This window comes from Pezoporus wallicus, unplaced genomic scaffold (genome assembly GCF_028554395.1).
Source record: "Pezoporus wallicus isolate ANWC-B61680 ecotype Strahan unplaced genomic scaffold, APGP_CSIRO_Pwel_v1 contig_10012, whole genome shotgun sequence".
Classification (NCBI taxonomy): Eukaryota; Metazoa; Chordata; class Aves; order Psittaciformes; family Psittacidae; genus Pezoporus; species Pezoporus wallicus.
This window is the reverse complement of record NW_026638213.1, coordinates 347116-366225: the sequence shown is the minus strand read 5'-3', so window position 1 is coordinate 366225 and position 19110 is coordinate 347116. Positions and strand designations below refer to the sequence as shown.

The following is a 19110-nucleotide window of genomic DNA, read 5'->3' as shown; positions in this document are numbered from 1 at the left end:
CGCGGCCGGAGCCAGGTGAGACCCTGCCGGTGCCCCCTCCCGTCCGCCCCACCCCCTGCCCCCCCCCGCCGGTCCGCCCTTCCGGTCCCCGGCCCCGAGCGCCGCTTCTGCCCCTGCCCGACCCTGCCTGCGCCCCTTAGGCTTCTCCCGCCAGCCGGCCGGGCTGGGCCCCGCTCCTTCCCGTCGCCGCGCGGTGAGCGGGGCCTCCCGGGGCCTGTGTGCGTGGGGCGGCTGCCGGCCCGGTGGCGGCACCGCTCAGGCGGCGGCCGTAGCCCGCAGCCTCGGCCCGGTTGCGCGGGCGGTGGCTCAGGGCCCTCGCCGGCCTGCGCTGCCGCCCGCTGCGGAGCGGGGTGGCCGGGGGCGGCCCCGAGGTGTTTCCTCGGGTACGGGCTGGATCGCGTTAAAGAAAAGGAACGGGCCTCGGAGCTTCCGCCGGCCAGGCCGGAGCTGAGGCAGCCTGTCCGCTGGGCCTTCCCCCGCTGTACCGGGAACTGCAGTGGGCGTCCCCTGGGCCCGGTAAACCGTGCCCGCCGGCGGGACGCCCGGCCGCGGGCGCGGAGCTGCGGGCCCGGTTCGCCTCTCTCGGCCGGGGGAGAGGAGCTGCGGCGGCGCGCACACCCCTTCTGCCAAGGGCCACCTTGGCTGGGCCGCGGAGACCCCGCCGGGTACTACCAGAGCCTCCCGCCTGTGCCCGTGCCCCCGCCCTAGGCCAGGCACCGGTGACTCCGGGGAGGGTGCCTCCCCTGCGCTGGGGCTCAGAGTCATCCCTGCGGCACCTAGAAACTGCAGGTGGCTGGGGGTCTGTGGTTGGTGTATGGAGTCTGTGTTGCAGCTTTGACGTTTATTTACAATAAGCTTTGGCACCCACGTGCTGTGCACACCGGTTCCCTAAAGCAGCAGCTACAATGCCTTTGGCTTTTCCTGCTGAGTTGTGAAGGGAGATGAGCTCAAGATAACCCATGTCATATTGGTAGCTCCCAGGATATTGTGGGGGACATGATGTTAATGGTCTCACAAAGATCTTACCATTGATCTTGTCAATGACCCAGAGAAAGTTTGCAGCTAGAAGTTGATGAAGTGCACAAGCAGCTCAGAGTGCTGTGCAGAACACTGGAGATGAGGCTGCGATACAGTGGTCTGGTTAGTTTGGCCTTGTACTTCTGGTGAGGCCACACATCTACCAGAGGAAGTGAACTGCTCAGGAGCAGTCCATTATGTGAACAGAGAAACAAGGAAGAAGGGTGTGAAGTCTCTCCTAGGTGGGTTTTGCCTGGCTTCATGAATATGTTGAACAGAAGAAGCATGGCTGGAAGCAAGCAGGAGAAGGTGGTCTCTGGTACTTCCCTGAGGAGGAGGAGGTACCAGTTAGCTCAGCTCCCACAGTGGTGCAAAGGCAGCAGTGCCCAGGGCTGGTGCCTCTGTGTGATGTGAAGGTTGGTGGAAAGCTGGGCGGAGTTCAGAGGCATTGTACGAGGGTGGGATTAAAGGTGCAAAAAGCTGCCTTGCGGTGAGGAGAACTCCATCCCGCGGGAAGCCTAGAGGGGATTTGTCAGTCTGCATGTACTTGGGGAGGGCAGAGGCTGCACTGTGGGCACTCATGCAGTGGGTGGTGGTGTGCAAGTGTGCACCTCAAAACCAGAGCCTGTATTTGGAGTGATAACGATTCAAGCATGAGAACAAACCTCCCCGAGTCAGCCTTGACTCTGCATTAGCTGCCAACTTTAACATGAAGTCTCAATGCTTTTCTTTTTTCAGTAAAAGCAAGGGCAAGTGCTGCTGCTCGGCTGCCAGCTAGAGGAGTTGTGTGGGAACAGCTTGGGAGCTTGTAGGGTACCATGGCACCTTTCAGGATGCTCACTGGAAGAGGAATATGCCAGGAAATGGGGACTAGGAAATAAGTAAAACTTTAACATTTATAGCTGTTAATTTCTAGGAGCACACGGATCCCTCTTCCCTTCGCTGCATTCACATGAGGCTGTTCATGCTGGCGGTGACAGATAGCTGAGTGAGCCTCGGAGGTATCATTGCCGTTGGCTTTGTGGCAGTGCCCTTCTGGGCCTCACTGGGGTGTCTGGCCAGCAGAGTCACTTGGACCTGTCTGGAGCAAGCTAAAAGGAAAAAAAGCCAAAGCAAAAATCCAAACTCAAGGGAAGCTTTGGGGCTGTATCTTACCATGGTACAGCAGCTTTGGAGAATGCTGCTGTGCAGCTGTTGCTCTATCTGAATCTACCAGGAGATGTACTGCCTTGCTTTTGGCTTTGGTTCATGTGGATTTTTCAGAGCCATCCTTGTCCTGGCTCTGGTGGGAGCAGAGGTGGTGGGTGCACTGGTTCCCCCTCCCATGGCCTGCAGCTGGCTGAGCTTTGCTCACCTGGAGGCAGCACGAGGCCTCCCTCACGCTTGTGAAGATTGTGCCAGGAGCTGGGCCACCTCCTCGAGATGTTGCTTTAGTCTGTGCTGGTGGGGACACAGCTATTGCTACTCCTGCTCTGTATCCTCAGCTTGGCTTTGGAGACCACTGTCATCTGCAGGAGAGAGTTTTTTCACAGGAGGCTGGAGAGAAAATGAGATTGTTTCTTGGGGATTGTGTGGTTGCGTTGGAAAGGACTGAGCTTTGTTTTACAGGCAAATAAAGCTATATAATCTAACCCCAATTATTTATATCAGGACAAAATGTGAACAGGAGGAAAAAAAAAAATCAGTGATGCATACCTGCACGTCATGCTCAGCTTCCCAGGACAGGAATGTTCCCTCAGGAATTAATAACTAGCAAGCAATTATGGAAGCAATTTCTCTTCCATCCTTGCTTGCCCACTCCCCAAGGCAGCTCCATCCAACTGTGGTTCTCTGCTGGTTGATGTGTTCCTGGATCTGTATGCCAGCTTTTTATCGTGAGACTCCCTATTGCTGCTCGCAGGAGAATGCCAACATTTGCAGAAGTAGACTGGAGCCCTTTTTAGAGAGTGATGAATGGAGAAGAGAGCTGTTTAAAAAATTACTTTGCTCTTGGCAAATTACCATAACAGATTAATCCCTGCTCGTAATCCCTGGCTTGCTCTCCAGGAAGATGCCTGCACTGCTACAGAGCAGGGAGGAATTTTGTCCCAGTGCTTTGGGTAAGCTCCTCGTCGATGTAATTGCTTCCCTTCTGTTCCTCCCTCACAGTCCTGCAGAGACTGCAGTTACAAAAGGATAGGATTTCCCTTGGGAGGGATCAGATGATTGGCTTATAAATAGTAAAAGCTTCTTCAGGCCTACTTCTGAGTACATGTTGGTCGGTTGCTCTGCTTGGTTGCCGTCTTGCTCTCTGCATTTGCAACAAGTACAACTGCACCTGCACCTCGCAGCCCAGAACCCAATCCAAGGAAATCGTGTGTTTCCCACCAGAGAGGGGGAATTTTTGTGAGGAAGGAAGCGCCCTGGTGCAAGGTGCTGCAGCTCTGGAGCCAGAGCTTCAGACCTTGCAATGGATTTGCACAGCTCCAGCAGCTGTAACACACTGTGCTGCTGTGTGTGCTGGAGCCATGCCTGGTTCTCTGTCTGCGCAGGAAAATCTTTTAACTGGGAATGTGAGCAGAAATGAAACTGAATCACATTCAGTGGTTAAATCCCATTTGAAATAAGCCTGTTTATGTAGAATCATAGAATAGTTTGGGTTAGAAGGGACCTTTTTAAAGATCATCCAGCTCCAACCCCTGCCACGGGCAGGGACACCTTCCACTAGAGCAGCTTGCTCCAAGCCCCTGTGTCCAACCTGGCCTTGAACACTGCCAGGGATGGGGCAGCCACAGCTTCTCTGGGCCCCCTGTGCCAGCGCCTCAGCATTGTCACAGGGAAGAGCTTCTGCCTAAGAGCTCATCTCAGTCTCCCCTCTGGCAGGTTAAAGTCATTTCCCCTTGTCCTGTCCCTACAGGCCCTTGTCCAAGGCCCCTTTCCAGCTTTCCTGTAGCCCCTTCAGGCACTGGAGCTGCTCTGAGGTCTCCTCTTGAGGAGCCTTCTCTTCTCCAGGCTGATCCAGCCCAACTCTCTCAGCCTGGCTCCAGAGCAGAGCTGCTCCAGCCCTTGCAGCAGCTCCGTGGTCTCCTCTGGACTCACTCCAACAGCTCCACATCCCTCTTGTGGTGTTGCCCCAGGGCTGGATCAGGACTGCAGGGGGGTATCCCCAGGGGGCAGCAGAGGGGCAGGATCCCTGCCCCCGACCTGCTGCTCACGCTCTGGGGGTGCAGCCCAGCACGCAGTTTTCCTGCCAGGGAGCATGTACTGGTAACAGGAAGCCTCCTCCTGAAGCCTGAACTCTCGGAGCCATTTTTGGGCTGTGCACACACACACACACCCTCTTACCTCCATTCATTTCCCTCCATCTCTGCTTCACTTATCTCTGGGTTGGTCAGTCTCATGGCTGCTCAGAGGCTTTGATGCCTGTGGATGTTTAGGGTCTGTTCAGACTCCTTCCAATGCAGCTCTGTCACAGTTCTCCCACTGTGTTTGTGCTCAGCCTCCCTCACCCTGAGGTTTTGATGCAGTGCCTCCGTTTACTCTGAGATTTCTTGGTTTGCCTCTGAGCTGGAGCTGCTCCTTCCCTTTCTCCAGGGCCCTGTGCTTCGCTGGGGATGGGATTGAATTGTGGGAATGGTTCTGCACAGGATTGGTTTTGCAGCATCTTTCAGAGACCTGAGATGGTGGAGTTTAAAGCAGTGTCTTGCCTTCCCTAGAGGAGATAACATTAATGGGCCATAGCAGCAACAAACCAAACAGATGGTTCCTGCTCTTAGCAGTGGTAATGACTTTGTTGTTACTTGTTTTGACTCTGTTGCTCTTGTTCAGTTGAGAGATGCCCTCAAATTTCTTCTTCAAGCAGGAGCAGCCTGCCCAGCATCTGTCCCAGGGGAGGAGCATTACATGTCTCTATATTCTGTTTAAGCACATATCAAGCTTCTGACTGCAGAGGCTTCCTTTTACATTGTGTGTTTTTGTAGTGCCTGTTCCTTTTAGTGTCTGATACAGAGCAATACCAACCTTCCTTCCCTCTTTCATCGTATTGCTTATCTTCTAGGTGGAGTGTTTGCTCAACAGTGTGTTGGATACAGCTGATCTCAGGCGCTACAGACCCATTGAGGTCGGCTCTCCGGGGCGTACATGACAGAGTGTTGCTTTTCCCAACAAGTGTTTTCGTGGGGGTGGAGATACCACGCTGCCTCCTGCAAGGATGTAGGTCTCATCACACTGGGGAGGACGGGCACAGCATTCACAGGAGGGATGTGGTTTACCTGAGCCTTGGGAAGGGAGTTAGAGAGAGATGAGGCACATGGGACTGTTTGGATAGCAAAGTACAGGCTGTATATTGGGGACCTCTGGCTGAGACCTAGCAAGAAGCTGAGCCTGCTGACTTTTGCAGGGGCTACTTCTGCATCAGCTCCACCCCTCTGGAGGAGTCCATCCTGGCAGCAGAGGCAGAGGTAGCCACAGATCACAAGTTATCTGCTCAGGGGCAAAGTCTTCTATCTGAACTTAAGCCCACATTCATGGCAGGGTACTCTCTAGAGCTCAGCGTTCTTCCATTTCATGGCTCAGACAGCACTGACTGGAAAACGGAGTCATTGTTCGTTTTGCAACCTGACCAGTTCTTCGTTGCAAAATGAGACTGTGGGATTGTTCTCTCTGGCAGAACGTGCTTGGACATGGTACTGTTTGTGAGTGACAGCTTTATGGTAAGGACCCTCAAAGCATTTCTACTTCACAGTCAGTTCAACTGCTTAGCCTGCCAGTCTTTCTCTGAACATCTCTGTTGCAAGTGAGCACTGCTCAGAGCAGGGGGTGCAGTTTGCATTGTTCTTTCTGGAAGCTTCAGAAGGGGTTTTGTTTTGTTCTAGAAACTTGTTGAAGTAGCCAGCTTTCCCCGAGTGGATGAGTGCCTTGTGGCGATCCAACATAAATCTGTTCAGTTGCCTCTGTTATTTCAATTGTGCTGCCTGGATTCACAATAAATTTCTCTTTAAACCTTTTAAAGTCTCTTGTGGAAGTGCACTCTGTGGCTGGAGCATGGCTGGCACATAGCTCTCGGTGCCACAGCACGCAGTGGGGCAGAGCCAGGTGGAACTCTGTCTTGCTGTTTTAAAATGAGCCTGGGAAGCTGTTCTTTCAGGGTTTCATGGATGAGGCCCCTGTACCTGGGTTGAGAACATTGCATGAGGGTACTTGGCTGCCAGCTCCGAGCTTGGGTCAGTGTCTGCACTTCCTCACCTGATGGGCTCCTGGTGACCTGGGCTGTTCATGTGCAGGGTTAGGAGAATGTGAGGAGCCCTGGAGCCATTGCTTCTCACCCCAGTCAGCATCATTTGGCCTTGTACTTATGCTTTCTGGGCCAGGCTGCAGAGCCCCCTCCTGCCTCCATCCAGGTCAGGGCTGCAGCTGCCCCAGTGCCAGAGGCTCTCACCCCAGTCAGCGTCGTTCGGCCTTGTACTTCTGCTTTCCAGCCAGGCTGCAGAGCCCCTCCTGCCTCCCACCAGGTCAGGGCTGCAGCCGCCCCAGTGCCAGAGGCACTTCTGCGTTTCTTCCCTAATGATAGACTGGATTTCCCAATGGCTGAAGTGCTGAAGTTCTTACTGAAAACTGGAGCAAGCCCGTGGCATCTGGCTGCAAACCAAGAAACCTGTGCTGCCCTGAAGGTCAGACCTGGGTGAGTGGAAGGGAGTCTCTTCAGCCCCAAGGCTTGGGGAGGCTGATGTGAAGTGGAGCAGCCAGTGTGTGGTGGGGCAGAAATCAGATGGGCGAAATACAGCTGTAACGTATTGGGGGGGTGGGTGGGAAGATGCACAGTGAAGTGGGATTTGGTGAGCTCCTCTGGAAGCATCAGAGGTGCTTTTTAAATCGCTTTGCATACCACCGATGATGCTGTGTCTGCTGTGTGTTGCCGGTGATGTGCGGTGTTAAATTTTCCCTCTGGCTGTGCTGAAGTACAGCTCATGTTTCGGAGTCCTGTTGTCAACTCTCCTGCATCCCTGGGGAGGTCTGGGCCCTTGTCAGCTCCTCATTCCCTCTGCAGTGCTCCTCCAGTGTGACAAGTGGTGGGACTCCAGGGTTTATCACGGCCTGATACTTTAACATCTGTATGTGGGAGCTATTTCCTTTGATGCTTTTACTATTATTTTTAAAGCTGAGGCCCTCGTGACTTGGGGAGCTGCAGCTGAGGTCTGGTGTGGGGAGGATCTGCCTGCCTCTATCTGCTGTGCTCCTGGGCAGCCATTTCCCTGCAGTCCCAATGGGTTAGACAGCAAATGGCTGGAATCCCTGCAGGGGGATTAACTCTGCCTTCTCTTCCTGGGGTATCAGCTTTACTTTCTGTGTATTCAGATCTTCTGTGCCTCTACACAGTGTGCTTGGTTCTTCTCAGTCCTCTGCAAACAGATCTCTCACCTGCCTGAGGCTGTTCACCACCTGCCCGGTATGGGGGAGAAATCTGCTTCTGGAAAGTGCCAGTGCCTAACAGTCAGTGGAGCTACTGGCTTGTGTTTTTCATAGCCACATCCTTCCCAAGCAGCTGACAAGAAGCAACTGCTCTAGGAAAGGAAAGCTCCCAGTGCCCCCAGTTTCTGCACACTTGGCGACCTGTTGTTACCCAGAGGTAACCCTGCCTGTGGATGTGTGTGCAAACCCAGCAGGCAGCTGTGGATACTGAGGGAGCCTGAGCAAAGGGAAATCGCATCTTGATTGTAGCAGAGAAACCTCTCTGTCTGGACCTGGTTTCCAAAAGGAGCTGTGTGTGCTGCCTCTTCCCGTTTTGCAGGAAGCGGGAATAACACTGTGTCCAGGGAAGGGGACAGAGCTGAGGTCAGCAGTGGCTCTTTGCAGGGAAGTGGTAGCCTCACTGAACTGATGGACTGTTAACCAAATGACTGAATTTTGGTACTGCTGCCCGCTCTGGCACTCCTAGGCTCAGGTTGGTACTAGAGCTCGTGCAGTACAGTGCCTTTATAAAGTAGTTCTATTACCAGATTTAGGGAGTTCTGCCAGGATAAACCACTGCTGTATGTCCGTCCTGTTCCTGCTCCAGCGCCCGCACTGATGCCTTGCCCAGGGCCTTGTTATCTCTTAGGCAGGTGAAATGCGTATTGGGCTCTGAATGTCTGTTATTGTATGCTGGGCTTTCATGTTTGGAGTTAATTGCCTGTGGGAAGAGAAATTTCCTTGATTTCAATAGAGAAGTGCTTGTTCAAGTTGTGAAGTCCCTATTTTCCAGGGGATTTTGAGCCCATAGTGCCTTGTCACAGTGGCAGTTGTTACTAAAGGGCACATAACAAGACTAGACAATCTTTTTGTTAGAAGTCCTGTGGTGAGGGCAGAGGCCGTGTGGGAGGCTCCCAGGTATTGGAGGTTTGTGCAGGAAACCCCGAAGGGACCCAGGAGCAAGTCCCAGACTTTCCCTGTAGCTTTGCCAGATTGCACCATTTTATGGGGCAGTGTTAAGTGCTCCTCTGTCTGGAGTGGACACGGGACCTTCAGAAAAGCTACTGCAGCAGCTTTGCTCTGATCCTTCTGGTGGCTGTGATAGCTTTGTTCCTGTTCCCCAGCCGAGCAGTCGTGATCCTTCAAGTGGGCATCTGCAGTGCCTGGAGGGAACACTGGTGGGAGCTGGGGTCAGCATCTCGTAGAGAGGTGACCTGGGCAAAAGTAATCTTCACCTTAAACGTTAAGTGATGCTGTTGGCTCTGTTCCTGAATAGTGTGATACCAGGTATTACCAGGGTGCCAACCCTAGAAGAGCAGACGCGTTCTTTTTGCAGCACAGCTGGTTGGTAGCATGAAGAGCCATGTTGGAGCTTTTCTGCTGGCTGAAGGTGAGGGATGAGACTTGGGGGAAGAAGTGATGATTAATGGAGTTGCTTCAGGCTTAGATCTGATGGACTTAAAGAGGAACAGGGCCGGCAGGGAAGCCCCTTATCTTAAAAGATGAGTAAATGATCAGAAGAAATTAATGGACTAGCATGGTTTTGTCTGAAGAATTGGTCATGTCCTTTCTTGTGCCTGTGGCTGACTCGCTCCATTGGCTGTTCCCATTAGAAGAGCTGGTAGCCTCTAGCATCCAAGACACTGTGCTGCATCTAGGGCAGCCTGGAGACATACTGTGGGCAGCTACAGGGGGAATGTCGTGTTACCGGCAGGCAGCCAGCATGGGCTGATGCAGACCCACAGGGGGAGTGGATGCCAGGGCTGGGACGTACCAGCAAGTGAGTCATAGCCTTTGCTCCTGTCCTTTGCACTTCTTGGACTGGCATAAAATTGCTTCGTGCCTCCTGTGTTCTTTGCTCTTTCCCCTTTCTGGAACTTTAAAAGTGAATGTATTAAGTTTGCTCATACCCCTGCCTAGGGAAAGCCACCCCTGACCATGGCAGCCAACAGACGGATACCTTCCTGCTGCCTGCCCTGCACTTGAGCGGGAAGAGGGCAGCCAAGCACTTTTGGATGCTGGATAAGATGATCTTAGACAGAGCCTGTTTGTTCAGCAAGGAGAGTGAGATTTTAGTTTAATATAAAATATATATATATATAATATAAATGAATGCGGGCGTTCTGTGCAGATCTAACTGCCTCATTAGGAAACTGTGCAGAGCTTCCACTGCCATTGCTAAATGGGGCAAAAGAGGAAGCAAAAGAGTTTTCATCCTGTGAAGTGGGCTAGCAGTTTTGGTTTATAATAAAACACAGGCTTGATGAGAAGTGAAACCCCCTTCTTCCCACTGTCCCACCATTCTTATCCCCCCCTCCCCCGCCTCTATTGCATCTGCCCTTCTGGAAATTCCTTGAGTAGAAGCACCTTGCTCCCTGAGATTTGTCCTTGGGTTTAGATACGGTACGTCAGATGCATTTCAGTTTTTCCTAAATATTTCAGAGGCAGGGATTTGATCCTTAATGAGTTTTAATACAGTCATTAGAGGTAAGAAGTCCCAGGCTGTGCTCCTGGCACTGAACAAGTTTCTGTGAATGGCAGCAGATGAGTATAAATCTTCAGGGTCCTTTTAGTCACGTGCCTGTCTTCATATCCTGTCCTGGTGGAAGCTGCCAGCAGGGAAGGGACAGCACATGTGGGTTTGTGCAGCTCTCGCTGCTCAATAAGCGGGGCACATGCTGTATATATCTGATTGCCTTCTCTTTCCTTTTATTGATTGCTGGGGATTTCCCTTTCTAAGAGTGCCTTTAGAGAGGATGTCATGTGCAGCACTGCTTTTAGCACCAGCTAAGCTCATGGTGGAGGGCAGTTAAGATCACCTGAGCTTGCTGTCCTGTTGCTTGAGGTGAGCTGATTAATGAAAGCGGGTCAGTGTGCAAGGCAGTCCCTTCACGTGATTTTCCCCTGCTAAAGTGCAAAGCAGTTTTGAAGGCTCTGGATGCCAAGAGATCAAAGACCAGAGGTTCCAGTTTAACCTTCTTAAACCAGAGTTTTGGGGGGTTGGGTGGGAAAGGGGAATTGTTAACAGCCAGGTTAGGTGTTGCTTGCTACTGGGAGGGATACAACCCCCAGGAAAAGCCTCAGGAGGGGCAGGTTTCCCAGCTCACTGCTATATGTGCCTGGCTGGGAAGAGCAGTGGTGTCAACATGAAGCCCTGAGAGGGCTCCTGTCTGCTGTAGCACAGGGCAGGAGGACGTCCGGGCTGTTGTCACTGGGCACCGTGCAGAGAAGCTTCCCCTCGGACGTGGTGCTCCCACAGGAGCTGACAGCTCCGACCAGCGGCTGCCTGTGCTCAGCAAACAGCGAGATTTTGAGTACACCATCTAATCACAAGTGAGCTCTTAACTTACTAATAACAGTTCTTGAGGGTTTTCCTCTCATGCTGTGGACTCCTGTCTTCCTGTAACTTGATGGTAGAAACCCTGAACAGATGTTCATCACTCTGCTGTAGAGCTTTCTTCCCGTGGCAGGTGGAGTTGTGTGCTTCACTAGATAATAGTGCATTTATTGCCAGTTTTAGAGAGAAACTGGGTTTCCAGAAGCAGGCAGGAGCATGGAGCAGAGACCTGTGTTCACAGCCGTGTTTCAAGCAGTCAGATGTTGCAGACAGTGCTGCAGACCCTGGTGCAGGATCCTCCTCGGTTGGTGCAAGCTGGTAGTGGGGAGGCTGCGAGGGAAACTGGGCTTGGCTTGGCTCTTATTCAAGAGAAGAAATCTGATACTTTGTTATCCTCTCGGACCTGCTCTAGTTTTGGTCGTAGCTTTTTCGTGTACGTGTTTATGTAGGTGGCTGAAAAATGCTTCATTTTATTCCCATGGAAGAAAGCTACCCTTGGAGAAAGCAGGAGGCCTGGCTGGAGCTGTGGCTGTGCGGGGCCGTCACACCCCTGAGGAGTGTGATCACCTGCAATAACAGCAGCTTTTTTTCTTTCAGACACTGTTTCTATTGACTGTCTGTCCCAGGGGTGGATTCAGGTACTTGCAGGCAGGTACCAGTTTAGTCTAGTACGTGTCGGGAAGTCAGAGGCATCCTGCCCAGCCTTCAACTGCCTTTACTGGGGATATAGTTCCCCCATTGGTCATGTTCTCTGTCCGGCTGCAGGCAGACGCCTTAGACACCCTCAGGCTTCTAGAATAACACCAAATGAATACATTTAGACACCTGTATAGAGAATCATCACAGACTGATTTGTGTTGAAAGGGACCTTAAAGCTCCTCCAGCTCCAACCCCTGCCACGGGCAGGGACACCTTCCACCAGAGCAGCTTGCTCCAAGCCCCTGTGTCCAACCTGGCCTTGAACACTGCCAGGGATGGGGCAGCCACAGCTTCTCTGGGCACCCTGTGCCAGCGCCTCAGCACCCTCACAGGGCAGAGCTTCTGCCTAAGAGCTCATCTCAGTCTCCCCTCTGGCAGGTTAAAGCCATTCCCCATGGCCTGTCCCTACAGGCCCTTGTCCAAAGCCACTCCCCAGTTCTCTTGTAGCCCCTTTAGGCACTGGAGCTGCTCTAAGGTCTCCCCTTCAGGAGCCTTCTCTGCTCCTGGCTGAACCAGCCCGGCTCTCTCAGCCTGGCTGCAAAGCAGAGCTGCTCCAGCCCTTGCAGCATCTCTGTGGCCCTTACTGGATTCAGTCCAACAGCTCCACATCCCTCTTGTGTAAAAGAATAATAGAAGTGATATTTGTAATAGCAACAGGGCTGAAATTGTGTTGCTGCTGTTTAAGTTGTTTAAAATACCCAGATGGTTATTATAAGCATAAGGCAGGTGGGTGCTCTGGAGAGCCCTGAGCCAGGCTGGGAGGGGTGGTGAAGGGTGGAGAGCAGGAGCAGTGCTTCAGGGCTTTATCTTTTGATTTCTGAGCTTTCTGGTGCATTTGGGTCACGTATTTGAGACACTTTTCTGCAAGCACAAAGTCTGCCTTTCAAAGAAAACTGCAGTTGTCAGAGACTCCACAAGTTGATGAGAATCAAAAGGCAAACGTTCCTGATGGGTAAGGAGTGTTTGCACAAAGACCAGTTCAGACAGAGCTGCTCCAGCCTGAACACTTGGGATGTGACCTTAGTAGCACAGGCCCCATTTCCTTGAAGCCGTTGTTGCTTCCTTCCTGAGACTGAGTTAAAATCTGGTTTAGAGAGGGGCAGTGGCAGAGCGGGAGGGAGCCCAGCACTCACATCTCTCAGGCTGCCAGCAGAGGACCCAGGGAGCAGACGAGAGCCTGGACTGCAGTCCCTCTGCTCTGCTTTGGGTAGGGGCCAGGCGATTGTACTTGAGTAAAGGCTTAATTGTGAATCCCAGTGTCCCAACTGCCTCTTTTTGTTTGTTTGTTTGCTTTGTTTTGTTTTTTTGTTTGTTTTAAGGAAAGCAAACAAATCTGGAGAACTCTGGGCTGGAGTTCCAGGGGCTTTGGAAATGTTTGCCAGAGCTGTGCTTCCTGGCTCCCTCAGTCAAGTGGTTACGAAGTTCAGCTTTGATCCCTCCTCTGCCAGCTCAGAATGAAAGGCCAGGAGGTTGGGGGAGTTCAGGGGGAGATCTTTAAGTCCAGGGTTGCACCAGTGCCATTGAGATGAATGAGGGTCTGTCTTGCTCTCTGCTGGTGCCACAGCTTCTTGCTGGCCAGGATGGGAAGTGACTCAGAGCAGCGATGGCAGCGCCTTTGCCAGGCCTGTTCTCTGCCAGTGCTGGAGGGAAGAGGAAGGCAAGAACATCCCTGGGTGCTGCTGCCACCTGGTGCCGCCAGCCCCCGGGTGCTTCACCCTCAGAGCTGTGTATTCCACTGCCACGGCACTGGTAAGAGAAAGGAGGTGATCGTGAGTAACACACATCAGTGGTCCTCACTGCAGTCCCTGGGGCTTCCTTCAGTTTCCCCCTTGAAATTCTGATTTCACTGTCAGAGTGGAGCCAGCTGGCAGGCAAGCAGGCTGCTGCAGTTCATGATGCTTGCAGTAGCTGTGGTGGTGGATAGCAGTGTGCATGAGGGGCCTGGGCTCTGTGCTCTTCCCTCGTAATCCTCCAGAATGTAGGGACATCTGGCTGGCACTGCTGGAGTCGTAGTCCATCAGTGTCTGCCTGCCTGTGCACTGCCATCTTGCACATGGTGTGCTCTGGTTCCTCTGCGTATCCATCTCTCCTGACTGCTGGCTGAATGAGGTGTGGCAGAGGGAAAGATGGGACAGATGAAATGGTGCTGGAAAAGCAGTCCTGCAGTTTGGGTTGCCCCATGAGGGTCTCTCACTTCCCTGGTTTTTCATTCTTCTGCAAACCAGGTTGTTCTTAGACTGCTTTGGTCGTGACCCCAGGCTAAGCTCTTCCCTGGGCCTGCAGCAGAGGTGGGTGCTAGGCTGTTGCTGCCTGTGCATCTCGGGCCCATCCTGTCCAGTTTGGCATCTTTCAAATTCGGGTGGAATTTTTCTTCCCAAGCTTTGCCTTCTCCAGCCCATCTCTCCTGTCATATACTCACTTTTCCAAGACTTCTCAGGTTCATTCCTGCTTTGGCAGTGGTGCTTCCATGGTAGAGCTCTGGACCAGTCCTGCCGCCGTGCTGCAGGCTCAAGGCTTGGGTTGGATCTGCTGTGGTCTTCCCTAAACAGGAGCTTTTGTCAGCATCAAGCCTATGGCTGCTCTGGGCACACCTCTGACTTCTCCAGTCTTCTTTTGCCTTACTTTTCACTGTAGAGGAGGGAAAAAGACAAAACACCATGTTGATATCCCCTCCTGCCTCGGTGATTCTCCCAGCGCTCTTCTTCCCCTGCTTCAGGCACAAGTTCTGCTTTGTTTTCTTGCCCCTTACCCTATGCTGCTTTTTCCTCACTGTTGCACCATTCCTCTTCCCCCTTACTCTCAAATTCTCACCAACTCCAAATCCTTCCCTGTGCTGTGCAGTATCTCCCTTGTAGAGGCAAAGCTCCCTCTGCTCCTGCTCCCTTCCCGTGGCTGGCTTTTTTTGCCACTCACCTGGTAAGTCCCCTCTACGTAGGCCATTCAGACTGAGGTCCTTCATCTTCTCAACCTGCTTCGCCCACTGCACTGGAACTGCTGCTGCAAATACCTGGAGCATGGCAAAATCTCCAATTATTCTCAGCCCCTTCACTCTTCAGGAGGGTTGACTCCAGGCAGCTGTGCATCTGAAATGCTTTCCCTGAGCTCCCTCTGCTGCTCCTTCAGCACTTCCGTAGGGATCTGCTCTCCCAATGTGGCTCTGGTTCCCATCCCCCTTTTGCTCTGAGCTCCCTGTAGGCTTACCTGGGCACACAGTCCTCTGCAGCTGGCACATGCGTGTGCTGTTTCCCTCCTCCTTGATGCCAGGCTGTCAGCCCAGCAGGGCTGGGTGATCTGTCCTGATCTTACCCACATGACTCTAGGCCTGATAATGGTGCTGGCTTAGATGTGGCCTCTGGCATCTTCACTGTACATTCTGAGAAAGCGCCAGCCACATCACAGAATCCCAGACGGGTTTGTGTTGGAAGGGACCTTAAAGCTCATCCAGCCCCAACCCCTGCCACGGGCAGGGACACCTTCCATAGAGCAGCTTGCTCCAAGCCCCTGTGTCCAACCTGGCCTTGAGCACTGCCAGGGATGGGGCAGCCACAGCTTCTCTGGGCACCCTGTGCCAGCGCCTCAGCACCCTCACAGGGAAGAACTTCTGCCTAAGAGCTCATCTCAGTCTCCCCTCTGGCAGGTTAAAGCCATTCCCCTTGGCCTGTCCCTACAGACCCTTGTCCAAAGTCCCTCTCCAGCTTTCCTGGAGCCCCTTTAGGCACTGGAGCTGCTCGAAGGTCTCCCCTTAAGGAGCCTTCTCTTCTCCAGGCTGAACCAGCCCAGCTCTCTCAGCCTGTTTTTTTGAGGGCCTTTCTCCTCTGGTATGGTGCTGCATAGTCAGGAGTGTTTCTGGCCACAGCAGTTCTGCAGTCCTGCAAAGAGCTGCTTTCTGTGTCCTAGTCCGTGCCCTTGAGTGCCATCCCATGTTTGAAACCTGGATGTTCCTGTTTCAAACACAAGAAGAGCCTAATCAGTCTTCAGAGAGATCTTGGTCATTTTCCAATATGAAGGAAAACACTCTGAGGGCAGGTGAGCCAGTGTAACTCCACTCTCGGGCAGTGTGTGGTCCTGTATCGTGGGTTCAGAGGGGTGATGTCTGTGTCTTGCTCCTTGTTGGTCTGAGACCATGCCTTGGTAGTCAGGATGGGTAGTGCACATGCAGTGCCATGGCATATGTTCCCCTGGAAGAACGTCTATTGTATCCTCCCTGCCCCTCACAGTCAGGTTGGCTTTGAACATGAGATACGGTCTGTGCTCCTGTGTCTCTGACCTCCTCAGGAAGGTGTAGGCTGTGCTGAGGGCATCACCAGCTCTGCGTGCCCAGGGGTGTGTGGGGATTCATGAGTTCAGACGTGGACAGGAAGAAGTCACCCAGGTGATTTCCCCAGGTGCTGATCCACTGAAGTGGTCTGAGCAGTAAAAAGGATGGCTGTTTTCATAGGCTTGGTGGAATTTATCTAATTCTGAAACTTCATCTGCCAGTAATTGGATTGAGCTACGTCCTTGTCAGCAGAGTTACCCAGAGCTGACTGTACTTTGCATAAATACTTAAACATATTGAACATGTCTTCTCTTTATTTATAGATGTATTTGTTAGACTGCATATGGGAGCTTGTTTTCCCTTGGATCACCGGGTGGGTTTTGTCTCTGTGCTTCAGACTTGCTGTCTTAGCACTGGCCGCTGGGAGGCAGCTGTAGGTATGGCCCTAGCATGGTGAGGACAGCATTCACCACCTCTGCTCTTCCCTACTTCTGCCTCTCATTGCAGTAGACTTCTTGCCTGCTCCGTGGCCGGCAGCTCCAGCAGAGGTGGTTGTGGGGTCTTCCAAGGTGCGTTTCCAGCACCTGTGGGTCATCCTGGACCTCTGAATTCACACCTTGCCCCCGGTTGCACCCCAGTGCAGTTACATTAGGATCATTTGGTGCTGCAGAGCAGTCTGAATAGTTTGGCAATTTGTCATCATCATCTGGTATTGCTGTGACGTTCCCAAGCTCTGGTAGCCCAATCTTTTCTTGTTAATAGTTACTCAGCAGTAAAAGTTTTGTTGTTGTTGAAGACCAGCTGGTAGCTGCCTTCGTTAGAGACAGCCCTTGGACCTGTAATTGTGCTTAAAATAACAAAGACCATCCCATACAATCAGCTTTGCATGTAACTGTGTGGTCTGACTATTACATTTTTAGCCTTTAATTAGTTGAGAAGCTTGAGATGGTTATTCTGTTTCATCTGGGGTCAAACTAAGGCTAGTCAGGTTCCTGATTGTTTCTTCTAACACCCCCAGTTTAATACTGGGACGTGTTTTTCCCCAAGAAGCACATCAGGACTAACGCTACCATTTGAGCTGAAATTAAACCAAACTCCGCCTGTGGCGGGTGCTGAGCACGGGAACCTCCCTCCAACTGCACACAATTGGCAAAGGTTTATGAGCAATTAAAATGGAGCCTGGGACTGCTGGAGGGGCCACGCACCTCACCTGGGGCACGCACCGAAACCCACGTCACGGCAGAGCCAGCAGGGCTGGAGCTGCAAGCCTCCTTTGCTGCGTTTTCCACCTTCCCAAAGCTCCACGTGCCCTAATGAGCATCCTCCTTCCTGCCGTCCCTTCTTCCCTCCCTCCCTCCCAGGTGAGTGCAGGGAGCACCCGCGCCGTTCCCTGTAATTCGGTGTTTCCTGGCTTGCTGTTGTTAATCGAACTGTGCTCAAGGCCTTTCACAAGCTTGTCTATGAGGCTGCTGTAAGCACAGGCTGGTGAAGCAGCAGTGCGCTTCCATGGCACCTCCGTGAGACGTGTTTCTTCTGATTTTTCACAGCCTAATGTTTGCTTGGAGAGTCAGGTTTTCCAGCACATGCTCAGTTTTATCCCACCCTGGCTGGCCTTGCAGCTGAGACACAAACTGGTGTTTGAGTCCAGAGCTGCAGTTCAGAAAATGGAGAACGGTCTCTGGTCATCTGTGAAGTGTCATGCTCAGGTGGAGGCCGACCATGCTGGAGGAGGATGGGTGCAGCTCCACAGGCTGCTCAGTCCTTCCATCCAGGCTCTTCTCGCAGCCCCTGTGTCTCTTCCAGCATCTGCAGCAACTGGGGGCAGAGGATTCAAGACAGCCTCTGCCTCAGTCCCTGCCAGTCTGTTCAGCACTGGGAGAGGCAGAGATCCCTGAAGGGAATAACGTGGTTGTGCAACAAAGTGTGTGATAATGCCCAAGTCAGACAGACAAGTGGCCATGGGAGAGCACATCGAGTTTTATGAGCATTCTCAACTCTGACACTTATTATGAGAGGGCTTGGCTCTGAGATAAACAGTTCCAGGGTAGGATCCAGGGTATAAACATGCTCAAGTGAAGTGATTTGTTCCTTTGCTTCCCCAGCCCAGCTGTGTCAGGCAGCATCACCCCATGGCCCAGCACTGGTAGAGCTGCCTGTGCCTCCTGCCAGCCTGGCAATGGGCCCCAGCCATGGGGCACGAGGCCCATGTTCTGCCCATGTTTACGCCCCCCAGAACAGCACAAGGCCCTGGGCCATGGTTGCCACCCATGTGTGGAAATGCGTCATGCTCCTTTTATCTCTTCAGTTTCGTCCTTTTTGTTTTGCTGAGGTCTGGTCCCCTCTTCAGCCTCCGTCTTGGCTGTGCATTGCAGGGGGCCAGCTCTAGCCCGTTTCCTGTGACCAAGATTTTAGGGGAGCTTCTGACCTGGATTTTGGGGGACTCCAACTTCCTGCATGTGAAACAGCTCCTTGAGCAGCTGCAGAAGCACGTGGGTGACTTTAGCAGGGGCAGTGGTAGATGCCAGCCCGGTGCGGTGTTTGGGCAGTGGTGCTGGGTGCACTGGGCAGCTGCCATCCTTCTTCCTGAGGGCTGGAGACTGGATGGAAGCTACAGCAGCAGAGCTGTCAGCCTTTGGAAGGAGGAGCACCATAACCTGTCCTGAATCAGGGGGATGCATTTGGGATGCAGCAGAGGAGCACATGGAGCTTCGCAAGTACAAGAGGAAAGTTGACCACAGATAGGTGGGCTGGGCCGGGTGTAATGTGAGTACTGCTGGAGACACAAGGCTCTCCTCGGTCCTAGTAGCAGCACTTGGGTTTCTGTGGTATCTCCTGGCTTCCTTCACCCCATGAATCCTCAGGAGTCCCTTCAGCTTCATCCTTGCCCGACCAGGAGGAGGAAGCCCTTGGAGGCGGAGGAGGGTCAGCATTCCTGTGGGATGAGCTAATGCGGCTGCGGGAGTCCCTGCTGCCTTCCTCTTGAGCAACTGGCTTTCCAGAAGAGCTTGGGGGATGGGAGTGAGCAGGAACATCCTCAAACATGACGTAGGCAGAGAGCTGCAGTTGCTACTGATAACTGACTTCTACGAGGAAGGAAGGGAGAAACTGAAGTAGCCATTAGCAATGATTTAATGAATTAGTACAAAGTGTACTGCAGGAAAAATACTCGTGTGGCATCTAGGGTTATCAATAATTCAGATGGCTCCAGAGCAGTGAGCAAAGCTTGCTGAACGTTTTACTTCCCCTGCTAATTGTGCTTTTCAGCTCATTTGTGAAAGTTAGTTGGCAGCGACTCTTGCTGGTGGCATCTTAATCTCCTGCGAGGTTGTTTCCTCCCTGTGAAGCCTGATACGTGGTCATTGTGCTAAATAGT

The 19110-nt window shown here is 52.7% G+C and overlaps 1 protein-coding gene across 4 annotated transcripts in view; it reads left to right on the top strand.

Annotated features, from left to right (window-relative positions):
* The window catches only part of MTMR4 (myotubularin related protein 4), a 71254-nt gene continuing 52144 nt past the window's right edge, over positions 1-19110 (top strand). Inside the window, exon 1 of one of the 4 annotated variants that reach the window (XM_057409957.1) lies at positions 1-15. The gene's annotated coding sequence lies outside the window, so the exon portion shown is untranslated. Of the gene's footprint in view, positions 16-765; positions 790-4652; positions 5709-6496; positions 6677-19110 lie in introns of those variants that run through there. The other 3 variants (XM_057409960.1, XM_057409958.1, XM_057409959.1) reach the window with 3 other exon arrangements.